Below are 23,785 nucleotides of genomic sequence, written 5' to 3' on the forward strand. Positions count from 1 at the left end.
CGGTTGGGCTTAGTGGGCGGGCAGTTGAGCCAATCAATGGTCGGTTGAGCTTAGTGGGCGGGCAGTTGAGCCAATCAATGGTCGGTTGAGCTTAGTGGGCGGGCAGTTGAGCCAGTCATTGGTCAATTGAGCTTAGTGGGCGGGCAGTTGAGCCAATCCATGGTCGGTTGATCTTATTGGGCAGGCAGTTGATCCAATCAAAGGTCGGTTGGGCTTAGTGGGCGGGCAGTTGAGCCAATCAATGGTCCGTTCAGATTAGTGGGCGGGCAGTTGAGTCAATCAATGGTTGGTTGAGCTTAGTGGGCGGGCAGTTGAGCCAATCAATGGTCGGTTGAGCTTAGTGGGCGGGCAGTTGAGCCAGTCATTGGTCGATTGAGCTTAGTGGGCGGGCAGTTGAGCCAATCCATGGTCGGTTGATCTTATTGGGCAGGCAGTTGATCCAATCAAAGGTCGGTTGAGCTAAGTGGGCGGGCAGTTGAGTCAATCAATGGTCCGTTCAGATTAGTGGGCGGGCAGTTGAGTCAATCAATGGTCGGTTGAGCTTAGTGGGCGGGCAGTTGAGCCAATCAATGGTCGGTTGAGCTTAGTGGGCGGGCAGTTGAGCCAATCAATGGTCGGTTGAGCTTAGTGGGCGGGCAGTTGAACCAGTCATTGGTCGATTGAGCTTAGTGGGCGGGCAGTTGAGCCAATCCATGGTCGGTTGATCTTATTGGGCAGGCAGTTGAGCCAATCAATGGTCGGTTGGGCTTAGTGGGCGGGCAGTTGAGCCAATCAATAGTCGGTTGAGCTTAGTGGGCGGGCAGTTGAGCCAATCAATGGTCGGTTGAGCTTAGTGGGCGGTCAGTGGAGCCAATCAATGGTCGGTTGAGCTTAGTGGGTGGGCAGTTGAGCATACAATTGTCGGTTGAGCTTAGTGGGCCGTCAGTTCAGCCAATCAATGTTCGGTTGAGCTTAGTGGGCGAGCAGTTGAGCCAATCAATGGTCGGTTGAGCTTAGTGGGCGGGCAGTTGAGCCAATCAATGGTCGGTTGATCTTAGTGGGCAGGCAGTTGAGTCAATCATTGGTCTGTTGAGCTTAGTGGGCGGGCTGTTGAGCCAGTCAATGGTCGATTGAGCTTAGTGGGCGGGCAGTTGAGCCAATCAATGGTCGGTTGATCGTAGTGGGCAGGCAGTTGAGCCAATCAATGGTCGGTTAAGCTTAATGGGCGGTCAGTTGAGCCAATCAATGGTCGGTCGAGCTTAGTGGGCGGGCAGTTGAGCCAATCATTGGTTGGTTGAGTTTAGTGGGCGGTCAGTGGAGCCAATCAATGGTCTTTGAGCTTAGTGGGCGGGCAGTTGCGCCATGCAATGGTCTATTGAGCTTAGTGGGCGGGCTGTTGAGCCAATCAATGGTCGGTTGAGCTTAGTGGTCGGGTAGTTGAAATAATGAATGGTCGGTTGAGCTTATTGGGCGGTCAGTTGAGCCAATCAATAGTCGGTTGAGCTTAGTGGTCGGGCAGTTGAGCCAATCAAAGGTCGGGTGAGCTTAGTGGGCGGGCAGTTGCGCCAATCAAAGGTCGGTTGAGCTTAGTGGGCAGGCAGTTGAGCCAAACAAAGGCCGGTTTAGCTTAGTGGGCGGGGGTTGAGCCAATCAAAGATCGGTTGAGCTTAGTGGGCGGGCAGTTGAGCCAATCAAAGGTCGGTTGAGCTTAGTGGGCGGTCAATGGAGCCAATCAATGGTCGGTTGAGCTTAGTGGGCGGGCAGTTTAGCATAACAATGGTCGGTTGAACTTAGTGGGCGGTCAGTTGAGCAAATCAGTAGTCGGTTGAGCTTAGTGGGCGGTCAGTTGTGCCAATCAATGGTCGGTTGAGCTTAGTGGGCGGTCAGTTCAGCCAATCAAAGGTCGGTTGAGCTTAGTGGGCGGGCAGTTGAGCCAATCAAAAGTCGGTTGGCTTAGTGGGCTGTCAGTTGAGCCAATCAAAGGTCGGTTGAGCTTAGTGAGCGGTCAATGGAGCCAATCAATGGTCGGTTGAGCTTAGTGGGCGGGCAGTTTAGCATAACAATGGTCGGTTGAGCTTAGTGGGCGGTCAGTTGAGCAAATCAATAGTCGGTTGAGCTTAGTGGGCGGGCAGTTGAGCCAATCAATGGTCGGTTGAGCTTAGTGGGCGGGCAGTTTAGCATAACAATGGTCGGTTGAACTTAGTGGGCGGTCAGTTGAGCAAATCAGTAGTCGGTTGAGCTTAGTGGGCGGTCAGTTGTGCCAGTCATTGGTCGATTGAGCTTAGTGGGCGGGCAGTTGAGCCAATCCATGGTCGGTTGATCTTATTGGGCAAGCAGTTGAGCCAATCAATGGTCGGTTGGGCTTAGTGTGCGGTCAGTTGAGCAAATCCATGGTCGGTTGATCTTACTGGACAGGCAGTTGAGCCAATCAATGGTCGGTTGGGCTTAGTGGGCGGGCAGTTGAGCCAATCAATGGTCGGTTGAGCTTAGTGGGCGGGCAGTTGAGCCAATCCATGGTCGGTTGATCTTATTGGGCAGGCAGTTTATCCAATCAAAGGTCGGTTGGGCTTAGTGGGCGGGCAGTTGAGCCAATCAATGGTCCGTTCAGATTAGTGGGCGGGCAGTTGAGTCAATCAATGGTTGGTTGAGCTTAGTGGGCGGGCAGTTGAGCCAATCAATGGTCGGTTGAGCTTAGTGGGCGGGCAGTTGAGCCAGTCATTGGTCGATTGAGCTTAGTGGGCGGGCAGTTGAGCCAATCCATGGTCGGTTGATCTTATTGGGCAGGCAGTTGATCCAATCAAAGGTCGGTTGAGCTAAGTGGGCGGGCAGTTGAGTCAATCAATGGTCCGTTCAGATTAGTGGGCGGGCAGTTGAGTCAATCAATGGTCGGTTGAGCTTAGTGGGCGGGCAGTTGAGCCAATCAATGGTCGGTTGAGCTTAGTGGGCGGGCAGTTGAGCCAATCAATGGTCGGTTGAGCTTAGTGGGCGGGCAGTTGAACCAGTCATTGGTCGATTGAGCTTAGTGGGCGGGCAGTTGAGCCAATCCATGGTCGGTTGATCTTATTGGGCAGGCAGTTGAGCCAATCAATGGTCGGTTGGGCTTAGTGGGCGGGCAGTTGAGCCAATCAATAGTCGGTTGAGCTTAGTGGGCGGGCAGTTGAGCCAATCAATGGTCGGTTGAGCTTAGTGGGCGGTCAGTGGAGCCAATCAATGGTCGGTTGAGCTTAGTGGGTGGGCAGTTGAGCATACAATTGTCGGTTGAGCTTAGTGGGCGGTCAGTTCAGCCAATCAATGTTCGGTTGAGCTTAGTGGGCGAGCAGTTGAGCCAATCAATGGTCGGTTGAGCTTAGTGGGCGGGCAGTTGAGCCAATCAATGGTCGGTTGATCTTAGTGGGCAGGCAGTTGAGTCAATCATTGGTCTGTTGAGCTTAGTGGGCGGGCTGTTGAGCCAATCAATGGTCGATTGAGCTTAGTGGGCGGGCAGTTGAGCCAATCAATGGTCGGTTGATCGTAGTGGGCAGGCAGTTGAGCCAATCAATGGTCGGTTAAGCTTAATGGGCGGTCAGTTGAGCCAATCAATGGTCGGTCGAGCTTAGTGGGCGGGCAGTTGAGCCAATCATTGGTTGGTTGAGTTTAGTGGGCGGTCAGTGGAGCCAATCAATGGTCTTTGAGCTTAGTGGGCGGGCAGTTGCGCCAATCAATGGTCTATTGAGCTTAGTGGGCGGGCTGTTGAGCCAATCAATGGTCGGTTGAGCTTAGTGGTCGGGTAGTTGAAATAATGAATGGTCGGTTGAGCTTATTGGGCGGTCAGTTGAGTCAATCAATAGTCGGTTGAGCTTAGTGGTCGGGCAGTTGAGCCAATCAAAGGTCGGGTGAGCTTAGTGGGCGGGCAGTTGCGCCAATCAAAGGTCGGTTGAGCTTAGTGGGCAGGCAGTTGAGCCAAACAAAGGCCGGTTTAGCTTAGTGGGCGGGGGTTGAGCCAATCAAAGATCGGTTGAGCTTAGTGGGCGGGCAGTTGAGCCAATCAAAGGTCGGTTGAGCTTAGTGGGCGGTCAATGGAGCCAATCAATGGTCGGTTGAGCTTAGTGGGCGGGCAGTTTAGCATAACAATGGTCGGTTGAACTTAGTGGGCGGTCAGTTGAGCAAATCAGTAGTCGGTTGAGCTTAGTGGGCGGTCAGTTGTGCCAATCAATGGTCGGTTGAGCTTAGTGGGCGGTCAGTTCAGCCAATCAAAGGTCGGTTGAGCTTAGTGGGCGGGCAGTTGAGCCAATCAACAGTCGGTTGGCTTAGTGGGCTGTCAGTTGAGCCAATCAAAGGTCGGTTGAGCTTAGTGAGCGGTCAATGGAGCCAATCAATGGTCGGTTGAGCTTAGTGAGCGGGCAGTTTAGCATAACAATGGTCGGTTGAGCTTAGTGGGCGGTCAGTTGAGCAAATCAATAGTCGGTTGAGCTTAGTGGGCGGTCAGTTGTGCCAATCAAAGGTCGGTTGAGCTTAGTGGGCGGGCAGTTGAGCCAATCAATGGTCGGTTGAGCTTATTGGGCGGACAGTTGAGCCAATCAATGGTCGGTTAAGCTTAGTGGGCGGGCAGTTGAGCCAATCAATGGTCGGTTGATCTTAGTGGGTGGTCAAATGAGCCAGTCATTGGTCGATTGAGCTTAGTGGGCGGGCAGTTGAGCCAATCCATGGTCGGTTGATCTTATTGGGCAAGCAGTTGAGCCAATCAATGGTCGGTTGGGCTTAGTGGGCGGGCAGTTGAGCCAATCAATGGTCGGTTGAGCTTAGTGGGCGGGCAGTTGAGCCGATCAATGGTCGGTTGAGTTTAGTGGGCGGTCAATGGAGCCAATCAATGGTCGGTTGAGCTTAGTGAGCGGGCAGTTGAGCCAATCAGTGGTCGGTTGAGCTTAGTGGGCGGTCAGTGGAGCCAATCAAAGGTCGGTTGAGCTTAGTGGGCGGGCAGTTGAGCAAATCAATGGTAGGTTGAGCTTAGTGGGCGGTCAGTTGTGCCAATCAATGGTCGGTTGAGCTTAGTGGGCGGTCAGTTGAGCCAATCAATGGTCGGTTGAGCTTCGTGGACGGGCAGTTGAGCCAATCAATGGTCGGTTAATATTAGTGGGCGGGCAGTTAAGCCAGTGAATGGTCGGTTGAGCTTAGTGGGCGGTCAGTTGAGTCAATCAATGGTCGGTTGAGCTTAGTGGGCGGGCTGTTGAGCCAATAAATAATCGGTTGAGCTTAGTGGGCGGGCAGTTGAGCCAATCAATGGTCTGTTGAGCTCAGTGGGCGGTCAGTGGAGCCAATCAATGGTCGTTTGAGCTTAGTGGTCAGGTAGTTGAAATAATGAATGGTCGGTTAAACTTAATGGTTGGTCAGTTGAGCCAATCAATAGTCGGTTGAGCTTAGTGGGCGGGCAGTTGAGCCAATCAAAGGTCGAGTGAGCTTAGTGGGCGGGCAGTTGGGCCAATCAAAGGTCGGTTGAGCTTAGTGGGCAGGCAGTTGAGCCAAACAAAGGCCGGTTGAGCTTAGTGGGCGTTCAGTTGAGCTAATCCAAGGTCGGTTGAGCTTAGTGGGCGTGCAGTTGAGCCAATCCAAAGTTGGTTGAGCTTAGTGGGCGGGCAGTTGAGCCAATCAATGGTCGGTTGAGCTTAGTGGGCGGGCAGTTGAGCCAATCCATGGTCGGTTGAGCTTAGTGGGCGGTCAGTTGTGCCAATCAGTGGTCGGTTGAGCTTAGTGGGCGGTCAGTTCAGCCAATCAAAGGTCGGTTGAGCTTAGTGGGCGGTCAGTTGAGCCAATCAATGGTCGGTTGAGCTTCGTGGACGGGCAGTTGAGCCAATCAATGGTCGGTTGAAATTAGTGGGCGGGCAGTTAAGCCAATTACTGGTCGGTTGAGCTTAGTGGGCGGTCAGTTGAGTCAATCAATGTTCCGTTAAGCTTAGATGGGCGGGCATTTGAGCCAATCATTGGTCGGTTGAACTTAGATGGGCGGGCATTTGAGCCTATCAGTGGTCGGTTGAGCTTAGTGGGCGGGCAGTTGAGTTATCAATGGTAGGTTGAGCTTAATGGGCGGTCAGTTGAGCCAATCAATGGTCGGTTGAGCTTAGTGGGCGGGCAGTTGAGCCAATCCAAGGTCGGTTGAGCTAAGTGGACGTGCAGTTGATCCAATCAAAGGTCGGTTGAGCTAAGTGGGCGGGCAGTTGAGTCAATCAATGGTCCGTTCAGATTAGTGGGCGGGCAGTTGAACCAATCAATGGTCGGTTGAGCTTAGTGGGCGGGCAGTTGAGCCAATCAATGGTCGGTTGAGTTTAGTGGGCGGGCAGTTGAGCCAATCAATGGTCGGTTGAGCTTAGTGGGCGGGCAGTTGAGCCAATCAATGGTCGGTTGAGCTTAGTGGGCGGTCAGTTGTGCCAATCAGTGGTCGGTTGAGCTTAGCGGGCGGTCAGTTCAGCCAATCAAAGGTCGGTTGAGCTTAGTGGGCGGTCAGTTGAGCCAATCAATGGTCGGTTGAGCTTCGTGGACAGGCAGTTGAGCCAATCAATGGTCGGTTGAAATTAGTGGGCGGGCAGTTAAGCCAATTACTGGTCGGTTGAGCTTAGTGGGCGGTAAGTTGAGTCAATCAATGTTCCGTTAAGCATAGATGGGCGTTAATTTGAGCCAATCATTGGTCGGTTGAGCTTAGATGGGCGGGCATTTGAGCCTATCAGTGGTCAGTTGAGCTTAGTGGGCGGGCGGTTGAGTCAATCAATGGTAGGTTGAGCTTAGTGGGCGGGCAGTTTAGCATAACAATGGTCGGTTGAGCTTAGTGGGCGGTCAGTTGAGCAAATCAATGGTCGGTTGAGCTTAGTGGGCGGTCAGTTGTGCCAATCAATGGTCGGTTGAGCTTAGTGGGCGGTCAGTTCAGCCAATCAAAGGTCGGTTGAGCTTAGTGGGCGGGCAGTTGAGCCAATCAAAAGTCGTTTGGCTTAGTGGGCGGTCAGTTGAGATAATCAATGGTCAGTTGAGCTTCGTGGACGGGCAGTTAAGCCAATCAATGGTCGGTTGAGCTTAGTGGGCGGGCTGTTGAGCCAATCAATGGTCGGTTGAGCTTAGTGGGCGGGCAGTTGAGCCATTCAATGGTCTGTTGAGCTCAGTGGGCGGTCAGTGGAGCCAATCAATGGTCGTTTGAGCTTAGTGGGCGGGCAGTTGAGTCAATCAATTGTCTGTTCAGCGTAGTGGGCGGGCTGTTGAGCCGATCAATGGTCGGTTGAGCTTAGTGGTCGGGTAGTTGAAATAATGAATGGTCGGTTAAAATTAATGGTCGGTCAGTTGAGCCAATCAATAGTCGGTTGAGCTTAGTGGGCGGGCAGTTGAGCCAATCAAAGGTCGGATGAGCTTAGTGGGCGGGCAGTTGGGCCAATCAAAGGTCGGTTGAGCTTAGTGGGAAGGCAGTTGAGCCAAACAAAGGCCGGTTGAGCTCAGTGGGCGTTCAGTTGAGCTAATCCAAGGTCGGTTGAGCTTAGTGGGCGTGCAGTTGAGCCAATGCAAAGTTGGTTGAGCTTAGTGGGCGGGCAGTTGAGCCAATCAATGGTCGGTTGAGCTTAGTGGGAGGGCAGTTGAGCCAATCAATGGTCGGTTGAGCTTAGTGGGCGGGCAGTTGATCCAATCAAAGGTCGGTTGAGCTTAGTGGGCGGGCAGTTGAGCCAATCAAAAGTCGGTTGGCTTAGTGGGCTGTCAGTTGAGCCAATCAAAGGTCGGTTGAGCTTAGTGAGCGGTCAATGGAGCCAATCAATGGTCGGTTGAGCTTAGTGGGCGGGCAGTTTAGCATAACAATGGTCGGTTGAGCTTAGTGGGCGGTCAGTTGAGCAAATCAATAGTCGGTTGAGCTTAGTGGGCGGGCAGTTGAGCCAATCAATGGTCGGTTGAGCTTAGTGAGCGGTCAATGGAGCCAATCAATGGTCGGTTGAGCTTAGTGGGCGGGCAGTTTAGCATAACAATGGTCGGTTGAGCTTAGTGGGCGGTCAGTTGAGCAAATCAATAGTCGGTTAAGCTTAGTGGGCGGGCAGTTGAGCCAATCAATGGTCGGTTGAGCTTAGTTGGTGGTCAAATGAGCCAGTCATTGGTCGATTGAGCTTAGTGGGCGGGCAGTTGAGCCAATCCATGGTCGGTTGATCTTATTGGGCAAGCAGTTGAGCCAATCAATGGTCGGTTGGGCTTAGTGTGCGGTCAGTTGAGCAAATCCATGGTCGGTTGATCTTACTGGACAGGCAGTTGAGCCAATCAATGGTCGGTTGGGCTTAGTGGGCGGGCAGTTGAGCCAATCAATGGTCGGTTGAGCTTAGTGGGCGGGCAGTTGAGCCAATCCATGGTCGGTTGATCTTATTGGGCAGGCAGTTTATCCAATCAAAGGTCGGTTGGGCTTAGTGGGCGGGCAGTTGAGCCAATCAATGGTCCGTTCAGATTAGTGGGCGGGCAGTTGAGTCAATCAATGGTTGGTTGAGCTTAGTGGGCGGGCAGTTGAGCCAATCAATGGTCGGTTGAGCTTAGTGGGCGGGCAGTTGAGCCAGTCATTGGTCGATTGAGCTTAGTGGGCGGGCAGTTGAGCCAATCCATGGTCGGTTGATCTTATTGGGCAGGCAGTTGATCCAATCAAAGGTCGGTTGAGCTAAGTGGGCGGGCAGTTGAGTCAATCAATGGTCCGTTCAGATTAGTGGGCGGGCAGTTGAGTCAATCAATGGTCGGTTGAGCTTAGTGGGCGGGCAGTTGAGCCAATCAATGGTCGGTTGAGCTTAGTGGGCGGGCAGTTGAGCCAATCAATGGTCGGTTGAGCTTAGTGGGCGGGCAGTTGAACCAGTCATTGGTCGATTGAGCTTAGTGGGCGGGCAGTTGAGCCAATCCATGGTCGGTTGATCTTATTGGGCAGGCAGTTGAGCCAATCAATGGTCGGTTGGGCTTAGTGGGCGGGCAGTTGAGCCAATCAATAGTCGGTTGAGCTTAGTGGGCGGGCAGTTGAGCCAATCAATGGTCGGTTGAGCTTAGTGGGCGGTCAGTGGAGCCAATCAATGGTCGGTTGAGCTTAGTGGGTGGGCAGTTGAGCATACAATTGTCGGTTGAGCTTAGTGGGCGGTCAGTTCAGCCAATCAATGTTCGGTTGAGCTTAGTGGGCGAGCAGTTGAGCCAATCAATGGTCGGTTGAGCTTAGTGGGCGGGCAGTTGAGCCAATCAATGGTCGGTTGAGCTTAGTGGGCGGGCAGTTGAGCCAATCAAAGGTCGGTTGAGCTTAGTGGGCGGTCAATGGAGCCAATCAATGGTCGGTTGAGCTTAGTGGGCGGGCAGTTTAGCATAACAATGGTCGGTTGAACTTAGTGGGCGGTCAGTTGAGCAAATCAGTAGTCGGTTGAGCTTAGTGGGCGGTCAGTTGTGCCAATCAATGGTCGGTTGAGCTTAGTGGGCGGTCAGTTCAGCCAATCAAAGGTCGGTTGAGCTTAGTGGGCGGGCAGTTGAGCCAATCAACAGTCGGTTGGCTTAGTGGGCTGTCAGTTGAGCCAATCAAAGGTCGGTTGAGCTTAGTGAGCGGTCAATGGAGCCAATCAATGGTCGGTTGAGCTTAGTGGGCGGGCAGTTTAGCATAACAATGGTCGGTTGAGCTTAGTGGGCGGTCAGTTGAGCAAATCAATAGTCGGTTGAGCTTAGTGGGGCGGTCAGTTGTGCCAATCAAAGGTCGGTGGAGCTTAGTGGGCGGGCAGTTGAGCCAATCAATGGTCGGTTGAGCTTATTGGGCGGACAGTTGAGCCAATCAATGGTCGGTTGAGCTTATTGGGCGGACAGTTGAGCCAATCAATGGTCGGTTAAGCTTAGTGGGCGGGCAGTTGAGCCAATCAATGGTCGGTTGATCTTAGTGGGTGGTCAAATGAGCCAGTCATTGGTCGATTGAGCTTAGTGGGCGGGCAGTTGAGCCAATCCATGGTCGGTTGATCTTATTGGGCAAGCAGTTGAGCCAATCAATGGTCGGTTGGGCTTAGTGGGCGGGCAGTTGAGCCAATCAATGGTCGGTTGAGCTTAGTGGGCGGGCAGTTGAGCCGATCAATGGTCGGTTGAGTTTAGTGGGCGGTCAATGGAGCCAATCAATGGTCGGTTGAGCTTAGTGAGCGGGCAGTTGAGCCAATCAGTGGTCGGTTGAGCTTAGTGGGCGGTCAGTGGAGCCAATCAAAGGTCGGTTGAGCTTAGTGGGCGGGCAGTTGAGCAAATCAATGGTAGGTTGAGCTTAGTGGGCGGTCAGTTGTGCCAATCAATGGTCGGTTGAGCTTAGTGGGCGGTCAGTTGAGCCAATCAATGGTCGGTTGAGCTTCGTGGACGGGCAGTTGAGCCAATCAATGGTCGGTTAATATTAGTGGGCGGGCAGTTAAGCCAGTGAATGGTCGGTTGAGCTTAGTGGGCGGTCAGTTGAGTCAATCAATGGTCGGTTGAGCTTAGTGGGCGGGCTGTTGAGCCAATCAATAATCGGTTGAGCTTAGTGGGCGGGCAGTTGAGCCAATCAATGGTCTGTTGAGCTCAGTGGGCGGTCAGTGGAGCCAATCAATGGTCGTTTGAGCTTAGTGGGCGGGCAGTTGAGCCAATCAATTGTCTGTTCAGCGTAGTGGGCTGGCTGTTGAGCCAATCAATGGTCGGTTGAGCTTAGTGGGCGGGCAGTTGAGCCGATCAATGGTCGGTTGAGCTTAGTGGGCGGTCAGTTGTGCCAATCAGTGGTCGGTTGAGCTTAGTGGGCGGTCAGTTCAGCCAATCAAAGGTCGGTTGAGCTTAGTGGGCGGTCAGTTGAGCCAATCAATGGTCGGTTGAGCTTCGTGGACGGGCAGTTGAGCCAATCAATGGTCGGTTGAAATTAGTGGGCGGGCAGTTAAGCCAATTACTGGTCGGTTGATCTTAGTGGGCAGGCAGTTGAGTCAATCATTGGTCTGTTGAGCTTAGTGGGCGGGCTGTTGAGCCAATCAATGGTCGATTGAGCTTAGTGGGCGGGCAGTTGAGCCAATCAATGGTCGGTTGATCGTAGTGGGCAGGCAGTTGAGCCTATCAATGGTCGGTTAAGCTTAATGGGCGGTCAGTTGAGCCAATCAATGGTCGGTCGAGCTTAGTGGGCGGGCAGTTGAGCCAATCATTGTTTGGTTGAGTTTAGTGGGCGGTCAGTGGAGCCAATCAATGGTCTTTGAGCTTAGTGGGCGGGCAGTTGCGCCAATCAATGGTCTATTGAGCTTAGTGGGCGGGCTGTTGAGCCAATCAATGGTCGGTTGAGCTTAGTGGTCGGGTAGTTGAAATAATGAATGGTCGGTTGAGCTTATTGGGCGGTCAGTTGAGCCAATCAATAGTCGGTTGAGCTTAGTGGGCGGGCAGTTGAGCCAATCAAAGGTCGAGTGAGCTTAGTGGGCGGGCAGTTGGGCCAATCAAAGGTCGGTTGAGCTTAGTGGGCAGGCAGTTGAGCCAAACAAAGGCCGGTTGAGCTTAGTGGGCGTTCAGTTGAGCTAATCCAAGGTCGGTTGAGCTTAGTGGGCGTGCAGTTGAGCCAATCCAAAGTTGGTTGAGCTTAGTGGGCGGGCAGTTGAGCCAATCAATGGTCGGTTGAGCTTAGTGGGCGGGCAGTTGAGCCAATCAATGGTCGGTTGAGCTTAGTGGGCGGGCAGTTGAGCCAATCCATGGTCGGTTGAGCTTAGTGGGCGGTCAGTTGTGCCAATCAGTGGTCGGTTGAGCTTAGTGGGCGGTCAGTTCAGCCAATCAAAGGTCGGTTGAGCTTAGTGGGCGGTCAGTTGAGCCAATCAATGGTCGGTTGAGCTTCGTGGACGGGCAGTTGAGCCAATCAATGGTCGGTTGAAATTAGTGGGCGGGCAGTTAAGCCAATTACTGGTCGGTTGATCTTAGTGGGCAGGCAGTTGAGTCAATCATTGGTCTGTTGAGCTTAGTGGGCGGGCTGTTGAGCCAATCAATGGTCGATTGAGCTTAGTGGGCGGGCAGTTGAGCCAATCAATGGTCGGTTGATCGTAGTGGGCAGGCAGTTGAGCCTATCAATGGTCGGTTAAGCTTAATGGGCGGTCAGTTGAGCCAATCAATGGTCGGTCGAGCTTAGTGGGCGGGCAGTTGAGCCAATCATTGTTTGGTTGAGTTTAGTGGGCGGTCAGTGGAGCCAATCAATGGTCTTTGAGCTTAGTGGGCGGGCAGTTGCGCCAATCAATGGTCTATTGAGCTTAGTGGGCGGGCTGTTGAGCCAATCAATGGTCGGTTGAGCTTAGTGGTCGGGTAGTTGAAATAATGAATGGTCGGTTGAGCTTATTGGGCGGTCAGTTGAGCCAATCAATAGTCGGTTGAGCTTAGTGGTCGGGCAGTTGAGCCAATCAAAGGTCGGGTGAGCTTAGTGGGCGGGCAGTTGCGCCAATCAAAGGTCGGTTGAGCTTAGTGGGCAGGCAGTTGAGCCAAACAAAGGCCGGTTTAGCTTAGTGGGCGGGGGTTGAGCCAATCAAAGATCGGTTGAGCTTAGTGGGCGGGCAGTTGAGCCAATCAAGGGTCGGTTGAGCTTAGTGGGCGGTCAATGGAGCCAATCAATGGTCGGTTGAGCTTAGTGGGCGGGCAGTTTAGCATAACAATGGTCGGTTGAACTTAGTGGGCGGTCAGTTGAGCAAATCAGTAGTCGGTTGAGCTTAGTGGGCGGTCAGTTGTGCCAATCAATGGTCGGTTGAGCTTAGTGGGCGGTCAGTTCAGCCAATCAAAGGTCGGTTGAGCTTAGTGGGCGGGCAGTTGAGCCAATCAACAGTCGGTTGGCTTAGTGGGCTGTCAGTTGAGCCAATCAAAGGTCGGTTGAGCTTAGTGAGCGGTCAATGGAGCCAATCAATGGTCGGTTGAGCTTAGTGGGCGGGCAGTTTAGCATAACAATGGTCGGTTGAGCTTAGTGGGCGGTCAGTTGAGCAAATCAATAGTCGGTTGAGCTTAGTGGGCGGTCAGTTGTGCCAATCAAAGGTCGGTGGAGCTTAGTGGGCGGGCAGTTGAGCCAATCAATGGTCGGTTGAGCTTATTGGGCGGACAGTTGAGCCAATCAATGGTCGGTTAAGCTTAGTGGGCGGGCAGTTGAGCCAATCAATGGTCGGTTGATCTTAGTGGGTGGTCAAATGAGTCAGTCATTGGTCGATTGAGCTTAGTGGGCGGGCAGTTGAGCCAATCCATGGTCGGTTGATCTTATTGGGCAAGCAGTTGAGCCAATCAATGGTCGGTTGGGCTTAGTGGGCGGGCAGTTGAGCCAATCAATGGTCGGTTGAGCTTAGTGGGCGGGCAGTTGAGCCGATCAATGGTCGGTTGAGTTTAGTGGGCGGTCAATGGAGCCAATCAATGGTCGGTTGAGCTTAGTGAGCGGGCAGTTGAGCCAATCAGTGGTCGGTTGAGCTTAGTGGGCGGTCAGTGGAGCCAATCAAAGGTCGGTTGAGCTTAGTGGGCGGGCAGTTGAGCAAATCAATGGTAGGTTGAGCTTAGTGGGCGGTCAGTTGTGCCAATCAATGGTCGGTTGAGCTTAGTGGGCGGTCAGTTGAGCCAATCAATGGTCGGTTGAGCTTCGTGGACGGGCAGTTGAGCCAATCAATGGTCGGTTAATATTAGTGGGCGGGCAGTTAAGCCAGTGAATGGTCGGTTGAGCTTAGTGGGCGGTCAGTTGAGTCAATCAATGGTCGGTTGAGCTTAGTGGGCGGGCTGTTGAGCCAATCAATAATCGGTTGAGCTTAGTGGGCGGGCAGTTGAGCCAATCAATGGTCTGTTGAGCTCAGTGGGCGGTCAGTGGAGCCAATCAATGGTCGTTTGAGCTTAGTGGGCGGGCAGTTGAGCCAATCAATTGTCTGTTCAGCGTAGTGGGCTGGCTGTTGAGCCAATCAATGGTCGGTTGAGCTTAGTGGTCAGGTAGTTGAAATAATGAATGGTCGGTTAAACTTAATGGTTGGTCAGTTGAGCCAATCAATAGTCGGTTGAGCTTAGTGGGCGGGCAGTTGAGCCAATCAAAGGTCGAGTGAGCTTAGTGGGCGGGCAGTTGGGCCAATCAAAGGTCGGTTGAGCTTAGTGGGCAGGCAGTTGAGCCAAACAAAGGCCGGTTGAGCTTAGTGGGCGTTCAGTTGAGCTAATCCAAGGTCGGTTGAGCTTAGTGGGCGTGCAGTTGAGCCAATCCAAAGTTGGTTGAGCTTAGTGGGCGGGCAGTTGAGCCAATCAATGGTCGGTTGAGCTTAGTGGGCGGGCAGTTGAGCCAATCAATGGTCGGTTGAGCTTAGTGGGCGGGCAGTTGAGCCAATCCATGGTCGGTTGAGCTTAGTGGGCGGTCAGTTGTGCCAATCAGTGGTCGGTTGAGCTTAGTGGGAGGTCAGTTCAGCCAATCAAAGGTCGGTTGAGCTTAGTGGGCGGTCAGTTGAGCCAATCAATGGTCGGTTGAGCTTCGTGGACGGGCAGTTGAGCCAATCAATGGTCGGTTGAAATTAGTGGGCGGGCAGTTAAGCCAATTACTGGTCGGTTGAGCTTAGTGGGCGGTCAGTTGAGTCAATCAATGTTCCGTTAAGCTTAGATGGGCGGGCATTTGAGCCAATCATTGGTCGGTTGAACTTAGATGGGCGGGCATTTGAGCCTATCAGTGGTCGGTTGAGCTTAGTGGGCGGGCAGTTGAGTTATCAATGGTAGGTTGAGCTTAATGGGCGGTCAGTTGAGCCAATCAATGGTCGGTTGAGCTTAGTGGGCGGGCAGTTGAGCCAATCCAAGGTCGGTTGAGCTAAGTGGACGTGCAGTTGATCCAATCAAAGGTCGGTTGAGCTAAGTGGGCGGGCAGTTGAGTCAATCAATGGTCCGTTCAGATTAGTGGGCGGGCAGTTGAACCAATCAATGGTCGGTTGAGCTTAGTGGGCGGGCAGTTGAGCCAATCAATGGTCGGTTGAGTTTAGTGGGCGGGCAGTTGAGCCAATCAATGGTCGGTTGAGCTTAGTGGGCGGGCAGTTGAGCCAATCAATGGTCGGTTGAGCTTAGTGGGCGGTCAGTTGTGCCAATCAGTGGTCGGTTGAGCTTAGCGGGCGGTCAGTTCAGCCAATCAAAGGTCGGTTGAGCTTAGTGGGCGGTCAGTTGAGCCAATCAATGGTCGGTTGAGCTTCGTGGACAGGCAGTTGAGCCAATCAATGGTCGGTTGAAATTAGTGGGCGGGCAGTTAAGCCAATTACTGGTCGGTTGAGCTTAGTGGGCGGTAAGTTGAGTCAATCAATGTTCCGTTAAGCATAGATGGGCGTTCATTTGAGCCAATCATTGGTCGGTTGAGCTTAGATGGGCGGGCATTTGAGCCTATCAGTGGTCAGTTGAGCTTAGTGGGCGGGCGGTTGAGTCAATCAATGGTAGGTTGAGCTTAGTGGGCGGGCAGTTTAGCATAACAATGGTCGGTTGAGCTTAGTGGGCGGTCAGTTGAGCAAATCAATGGTCGGTTGAGCTTAGTGGGGCGGTCAGTTGTGCCAATCAATGGTCGGTTGAGCTTAGTGGGCGGTCAGTTCAGCCAATCAAAGGTCGGTTGAGCTTAGTGGGCGGGCAGTTGAGCCAATCAAAAGTCGTTTGGCTTAGTGGGCGGTCTGTTGAGATAATCAATGGTCAGTTGAGCTTCGTGGACGGGCAGTTAAGCCAATCAATGGTCGGTTGAGCTTAGTGGGCGGGCTGTTGAGCCAATCAATGGTCGGTTGAGCTTAGTGGGCGGGCAGTTGAGCCAATCAATGGTCTGTTGAGCTCAGTGGGCGGTCAGTGGAGCCAATCAATGGTCGTTTGAGCTTAGTGGGCGGGCAGTTGAGTCAATCAATTGTCTGTTCAGCGTAGTGGGCGGGCTGTTGAGCCAATCAATGGTCGGTTGAGCTTAGTGGTCGGGTAGTTGAAATAATGAATGGTCGGTTAAAATTAATGGTCGGTCAGTTGAGCCAATCAATAGTCGGTTGAGCTTAGTGGGCGGGCAGTTGAGCCAATCAAAGGTCGGGTGAGCTTAGTGGGCGTTCAGTTGGGCCAATCAAAGGTCGGTTGAGCTTAGTGGGAAGGCAGTTGAGCCAAACAAAGGCCGGTTGAGCTCAGTGGGCGTTCAGTTGAGCTAATCCAAGGTCGGTTGAGCTTAGTGGGCGTGCAGTTGAGCCAATGCAAAGTTGGTTGAGCTTAGTGGGCGGGCAGTTGAGCCAATCAATGGTCGGTTGAGCTTAGTGGGAGGGCAGTTGATCCAATCAATGGTCGGTTGAGCTTAGTGGGCGGGCAGTTGAGCCAATCAATGGTCGGTTGAGCTTAGTGGGCGGTCAGTTGAGCCAATCAGTGGTCGGTTGAGCTTAGTGGGCGGTCAGTGGAGCCAATCAATGGTCGGTTGAGCTTAGTGGCCGGGCAGTTGAGCATAACAATGGTCGGTTGAGCTTAGTGTGCGGTCAGTTGAGCAAATCCATGGTCGGTTGATCTTACTGGACAGGCAGTTGAGCCAATCAATGGTCGGTTGGGCTTAGTGGGCGGGCAGTTGAGCCAATCAATGGTCGGTTGAGCTTAGTGGGCGGGCAGTTGAGCCAATCAATGGTCGGTTGAGCTTAGTGGGCGGGCAGTTGAGCCAGTCATTGGTCGATTGAGCTTAGTGGGCGGGCAGTTGAGCCAATCCATGGTCGGTTGATCTTATTGGGCAGGCAGTTGATCCAATCAAAGGTCGGTTGGGCTTAGTGGGCGGGCAGTTGAGCCAATCAATGGTCCGTTCAGATTAGTGGGCGGGCAGTTGAGTCAATCAATGGTTGGTTGAGCTTAGTGGGCGGGCAATTGAGCCAATCAATGGTCGGTTGAGCTTAGTGGGCGGGCAGTTGAGCCAGTCATTGGTCGATTGAGCTTAGTGGGCGGGCAGTTGAGCCAATCCATGGTCGGTTGATCTTATTGGGGCAGGCAGTTGATCCAATCGAAGGTCGGATGAGCTAAGTGGGCGGGCAGTTGAGTCAATCAATGGTCCTTTCAGATTAATGGGCGGGCAGTTGAGTCAATCAATGGTCGGTTGAGCTTAGTGGGCGGGCAGTTGAGCCAATCAATGGTCGGTTGATCTTAGTGGGCAGGCAGTTGAGTCAATCATTGGTCTGTTGAGCTTAGTGGGCGGGCTGTTGAGCCAATCAATGGTCGATTGAGCTTAGTGGGCGGGCAGTTGAGCCAATCAATGGTCGGTTGATCATAGTGGGCAGGCAGTTGAGCCAATCAATGGTCGGTTAAGCTTAATGGGCGGTCAGTTGAGCCAATCAATGGTCGGTCGAGCTTAGTGGGCGGGCAGTTGAGCCAATCATTGTTTGGTTGAGTTTAGTGGGCGGTCAGTGGAGCCAATCAATGGTCTTTGAGCTTAGTGGGCGGGCAGTTGCGCCAATCAATGGTCTATTGAGCTTTGTGGGCGGGCTGTTGAGCCAATCAATGGTCGGTTGAGCTTAGTGGTCGGGTAGTTGAAATAATGAATGGTCGGTTGAGCTTATTGGGCGGTCAGTTGAGCCAATCAATAGTCGGTTGAGCTTAGTGGTCGGGCAGTTGAGCCAATCAAAGGTCGGGTGAGCTTAGTGGGCGGGCAGTTGCGCCAATCAAAGGTCGGTTGAGCTTAGTGGGCAGGCAGTTGAGCCAAACAAAGGCCGGTTTAGCTTAGTGGGCGGGCAGTTGAGCCAATCAAAGATCGGTTGAGCTTAGTGGGCGGGCAGTTGAGCCAATCAAAGGTCGGTTGAGCTTAGTGGGCGGTCAATGGAGCCAATCAATGGTCGGTTGAGCTTAGTGGGCGGGCAGTTTAGCATAACAATGGTCGTTTGAGCTTAGTGGGCGGTCAGTTGAGCAAATCAATAGTCGGTTGAGCTTAGTGGGCTGTCAGTTGTGCCAATCAAAGGTCGGTTGAGCTTAGTGGGCGGGCAGTTGAGCCAATCAATGGTCGGTTGAGCTTATTGGGCAGTTGGACAGTTGAGCCAATCAATGGTCGGTTAAGCTTAGTGGGCGGGCAGTTGAGCCAATCAATGGTCGGTTGAGCTTAGTGGGTGGTCAAATGAGCCAGTCATTGGTCGATTGAGCTTAGTGGGCGGGCAGTTGAGCCAATCCATGGTCGGTTGATCTTATTGGGCAAGCAGTTGAGCCAATCAATGGTCGGTTGGGCTTAGTGGGCGGGCAGTTGAGCCAATCAATGGTCGGTTGAGCTTAGTGGGCGGGCAGTTGAGCCGATCAATGGTCGGTTGAGTTTAGTGGGCGGTCAATGGAGCCAATCAATGGTCGGTTGAGCTTAGTGAGCGGGCAGTTGAGCCAATCAGTGGTCGGTTGAGCTTAGTGGGCGGTCAGTGGAGCCAATCAAAGGTCGGTTGAGCTTAGTGGGCGGGCAGTTGAGCATAACAATGGTCGGTTGAGCTTAGTGGGCGGTCAGTTGAGCAAATCCATGGTCGGTTGATCTTATTGGGCAGGCAGTTGAGCCAATCAATGGTCGGTTGGGCTTAGTGGGCGGGCAGTTGAGCCAATCAATGGTCGGTTGAGCTTAGTGGGCGGGCAGTTGAGCCAATCAATGGTCCGTTCAGATTAGTGGGCGGGCAGTTGAGTCAATCAATGGTCGGTTGAGCTTAGTGGGCGGGCAGTTGAGTCAATCAATGGTCGGTTGAGCTTAGTGGGCGGGCAGTTGAGCCAGTCATTGGTCGATTGAGCTTAGTGGGCGGGCAGTTGAGCCAATCCATGGTCGGTTGATCTTATTGGGCAGGCAGTTGATCCAATCAAAGGTCGGTTGAGCTAAGTGGGCGGGCAGTTGAGTCAATCAATGGTCCGTTCAGATTAGTGGGCGGGCAGTTGAGTCAATCAATGGTCGGTCGAGCTTAGTGGGCGGGCAGTTGAGCCAATCAATGGTCGATTGAGCTTAGTGGGCGGGCAGTTGAGCCAATCCATGGTCGGTTGATCTTATTGGGCAGGCAGTTGAGCCAATCAATGGTCGGTTGGGCTTAGTGGGCGGGCAGTTGAGCCAATCAATAGTCGGTTGAGCTTAGTGGGCGGGCAGTTGAGCCAATCAATGGTCGGTTGAGCTTAGTGGGCGGTCAGTGGAGCCAATCAATGGTCGGTTGAGCTTAGTGGGTGGGCAGTTGAGCATACAATTGTCGGTTGAGCTTAGTGGGCGGTCAGTTGAGCCAATCAATGGTCGGTTGAGCTTAGTGGGCGGGCAGTTGAGCCAATCAATGGTCGGTTGAGCTTAGTGGGCGGGCAGTTGATCCAATCAATGGTCGGTTGATCTTAGTGGGCACGCAGTTGAGTCAATCATTGGTCTGTTGAGCTTAGTGGGCGGTCTGTTGAGCCAATCAATGGTCGATTGAGCTTAGTGGGCGGGAATTTGAGCCAATCAATGGTCGGTTGATCGTAGTGGGCAGGCAGTTGAGCCAATCAATGGTCGGTTAAGCTTAATGGGCGGTCAGTTGAGCCAATCAATGGTCGGTCGAGCTTAGTGGGCGGGCAGTTGAGCCAATCATTGGTTGGTTGAGCTTAGTGGGCGGTCAGTGGAGCCAATCAATGGTCTTTGAGCTTAGTGGGCGGGCAGTTGCGCCAATCAATGGTCTATTGAGCTTAGTGGGCGGGCTGTTGAGCCAATAAATGGTCGGTTGAGCTTATTGGGCGGACAGTTGAGCCAATCAATGGTCGGTTAAGCTTAGTGGGCGGGCAGTTGAGCCAATCAATGGTCGGTTGAGCTTAGTGGGTGGTCAAATGAGCCAGTCATTGGTCGATTGAGCTTAGTGGGCGGGCAGTTGAGCCAATCCATGGTCGGTTGATCTTATTGGGCAAGCAGTTGAGCCAATCAATGGTCGGTTGGGCTTAGTGGGCGGGCAGTTGAGCCAATCAATGGTCGGTTGAGCTTAGTGGGCGGGCAGTTGAGCCGATCAATGGTCGGTTGAGTTTAGTGGGCGGTCAATGGAGCCAATCAATGGTCGGTTGAGCTTAGTGAGCGGGCAGTTGAGCCAATCAGTGGTCGGTTGAGCTTAGTGGGCGGTCAGTGGAGCCAATCAAAGGTCGGTTGAGCTTAGTGGGCGGGCAGTTGAGCATAACAATGGTCGGTTGAGCTTAGTGGGCGGTCAGTTGAGCAAATCCATGGTCGGTTGATCTTATTGGGCAGGCAGTTGAGCCAATCAATGGTCGGTTGGGCTTAGTGGGCGGGCAGTTGAGCCAATCAATGGTCGGTTGAGCTTAGTGGGCGGGCAGTTGAGCCAATCAATGGTCGGTTGAGCTTAGTGGGCAGGCAGTTGAGCCAGTTATTGGTCGATTGAGCTTAGTGGGCGGGCACTTGAGCCAATCCATGGTCGGTTGATCTTATTGGGCAGGCAAATGATCCAATCAAAGGTCGGTTGGGCTTAGTGGGCGGGCAGTTGAGCCAATCAATGGTCCGTTCAGATTAGTGGGCGGGCAGTTGAGTCAATCAATGGTCGGTTGAGCTTAGTGGGCGGGCAGTTGAGTCAATCAATGGTCGGTTGAGCTTAGTGGGCGGGCAGTTGAGCCAGTCATTGGTCGATTGAGCTTAGTGGGCGGGCAGTTGAGCCAATCCATGGTCGGTTGATCTTATTGGGCAGGCAGTTGATCCAATCAAAGGTCGGTTGAGCTAAGTGGGCGGGCAGTTGAGTCAATCAATGGTCCGTTCAGATTAGTGGGCGGGCAGTTGAGTCAATCAATGGTCGGTCGAGCTTAGTGGGCGGGCAGTTGAGCCAATCAATGGTCGATTGAGCTTAGTGGACGGGCAGTTGAGCCAATCCATGGTCGGTTGATCTTATTGGGCAGGCAGTTGAGCCAATCAATGGTCGGTTGGGCTTAGTGGGCGGCCAGTTGAGCCAATCAATAGTCGGTTGAGCTTAGTGGGCGGGCAGTTGAGCCAATCAATGGTCGGTTGAGCTTAGTGGGCGGTCAGTGGAGCCAATCAATGGTCGGTTGAGCTTAGTGGGTGGGCAGTTGAGCATACAATTGTCGGTTGAGCTTAGTGGGCGGGCTGTTGAGCCAATCAATGGTCGGTTGAGCTTAGTGGGCGGGCAGTTGAGCCAATCAATGGTCTGTTGAGCTCAGTGGGCGGTCAGTGGAGCCAATCAATGGTCGTTTGAGCTTAGTGGGCGGGCAGTTGAGTCAATCAATTGTCTGTTCAGCGTAGTGGGCGGGCTGTTGAGCCAATCAATGGTCGGTTGAGCTTAGTGGTCGGGTAGTTGAAATAATGAATGGTCGGTTAAAATTAATGGTCGGTCAGTTGAGCCAATCAATAGTCGGTTGAGCTTAGTGGGCGGGCAGTTGAGCCAATCAAAGGTCGGGTGAGCTTAGTGGGCGGGCAGTTGGGCCAATCAAAGGTCGGTTGAGCTTAGTGGGAAGGCAGTTGAGCCAAACAAAGGCCGGTTGAGCTCAGTGGGCGTTCAGTTGAGCTAATCCAAGGTCGGTTGAGCTTAGTGGGCGTGCAGTTGAGCCAATGCAAAGTTGGTTGAGCTTAGTGGGCGGGCAGTTGAGCCAATCAATGGTCGGTTGAGCTTAGTGGGAGGGCAGTTGAGCCAATCAATGGTCGGTTGAGCTTAGTGGGCGGGCAGTTGAGCCAATCAATGGTCGGTTGAGCTTAGTGGGCGGTCAGTTGAGCCAATCAGTGGTCGGTTGAGCTTAGTGGGCGGTCAGTGGAGCCAATCAATGGTCGGTTGAGCTTAGTGGCCGGGCAGTTGAGCATAACAATGGTCGGTTGAGCTTAGTGTGCGGTCAGTTGAGCAAATCCATGGTCGGTTGATCTTACTGGACAGGCAGTTGAGCCAATCAATGGTCGGTTGGGCTTAGTGGGCGGGCAGTTGAGCCAATCAATGGTCGGTTGAGCTTAGTGGGCGGGCAGTTGAGCCAATCAATGGTCGGTTGAGCTTAGTGGGCGGGCAGTTGAGCCAGTCATTGGTTGATTGAGCTTAGTGGGCGGGCAGTTGAGCCAATCCATGGTCGGTTGATCTTATTGGGCAGGCAGTTGATCCAATCAAAGGTCGGTTGGGCTTAGTGGGCGGGCAGTTGAGCCAATCAATGGTCCGTTCAGATTAGTGGGCGGGCAGTTGAGTCAATCAATGGTTGGTTGAGCTTAGTGGGCGGGCAATTGAGCCAATCAATGGTCGGTTGAGCTTAGTGGGCGGGCAGTTGAGCCAGTCATTGGTCGATTGAGCTTAGTGGGCGGGCAGTTGAGCCAATCCATGGTCGGTTGATCTTATTGGGCAGGCAGTTGATCCAATCAAAGGTCGGATGAGCTAAGTGGGCGGGCAGTTGAGTCAATCAATGGTCCTTTCAGATTAATGGGCGGGCAGTTGAGTCAATCAATGGTCGGTTGAGCTTAGTGGGCGGGCAGTTGAGCCAATCAATGGTCGGTTGAGCTTAGTGGGCGGGCAGTTGAGCCAATCAATGGTCGGTTGAGCTTAGTGGGCGGGCAGTTGAGCCAGTCATTGGTCGATTGAGCTTAGTGGGCGGGCAGTTGAGCCAATCCATGGTCGGTTGATCTTATTGGGCAGGCAGTTGAGCCAATCAATGGTCGGTTGGGCTTAGTGGGCGGGCAGTTGAGCCAATCAATATTCGGTTGAGCTTAGTGGGCGGGCAGTTGAGCCAATCAATGGTCGGTTGAGCTTAGTGGGCGGTCAGTGGAGCCAATCAATGGTCGGTTGAGCTTAGTGGGTGGGCAGTTGAGCATACAATTGTCGGTTGAGCGTAGTGGGCGGTCAGTTGAGCCAATCAATGTTCGGTTGAGCTTAGTGGGCGAGCAGTTGAGCCAATCAATGGTCGGTTGAGCTTAGTGGGCGGACAGTTGAGCCAATCAATGGTCGGTTGATCTTAGTGGGCAGGCAGTTGAGTCAATCATTGGTCTGTTGAGCTTAGTGGGCGGGCTGTTGAGCCAATCAATGGTCGATTGAGCTTAGTGGGCGGGCAGTTGAGCCAATCAATGGTCGGTTGATCATAGTGGGCAGGCAGTTGAGCCAATCAATGGTCGGTTAAGCTTAATGGGCGGTCAGTTGAGCCAATCAATGGTCGGTCGAGCTTAGTGGGCGGGCAGTTGAGCCAATCATTGTTTGGTTGAGTTTAGTGGGCGGTCAGTGGAGCCAATCAATGGTCTTTGAGCTTAGTGGGCGGGCAGTTGCGCCAATCAATGGTCTATTGAGCTTAGTGGGCGGGCTGTTGAGCCAATCAATGGTCGGTTGAGCTTAGTGGTCGGGTAGTTGAAATAATGAATGGTCGGTTGAGCTTATTGGGCGGTCAGTTGAGCCAATCAATAGTCGGTTGAGCTTAGTGGTCGGGCAGTTGAGCCAATCAAAGGTCGGGTGAGCTTAGTGGGCGGGCAGTTGCGCCAATCAAAGGTCGGTTGAGCTTAGTGGGCAGGCAGTTGAGCCAAACAAAGGCCGGTTTAGCTTAGTGGGCGGGCAGTTGAGCCAATCAAAGATCGGTTGAGCTTAGTGGGCGGGCAGTTGAGCCAATCAAAGGTCGGTTGAGCTTAGTGGGCGGTCAATGGAGCCAATCAATGGTCGGTTGAGCTTAGTGGGCGGGCAGTTTAGCATAACAATGGTCGGTTGAACTTAGTGGGCGGTCAGTTGAGCAAATCAGTAGTCGGTTGAGCTTAGTGGGCGGTCAGTTGTGCCAATCAATGGTCGGTTGAGCTTAGTGGGCGGTCAGTTCAGCCAATCAAAGGTCGGTTGAGCTTAGTGGGTGGGCAGTTGAGCCAATCAAAAGTCGGTTGGCTTAGTGGGCTGTCAGTTGAGCCAATCAAAGGTCGGTTGAGCTTAGTGAGCGGTCAATGGAGCCAATCAATGGTCGGTTGAGCTTAGTGGGCGGGCAGTTTAGCATAACAATGGTCGTTTGAGCTTAGTGG

This window comes from Uloborus diversus, unplaced genomic scaffold (assembly GCF_026930045.1).
Source record: "Uloborus diversus isolate 005 unplaced genomic scaffold, Udiv.v.3.1 scaffold_596, whole genome shotgun sequence".
Taxonomy (NCBI): Eukaryota; Metazoa; Arthropoda; class Arachnida; order Araneae; family Uloboridae; genus Uloborus; species Uloborus diversus.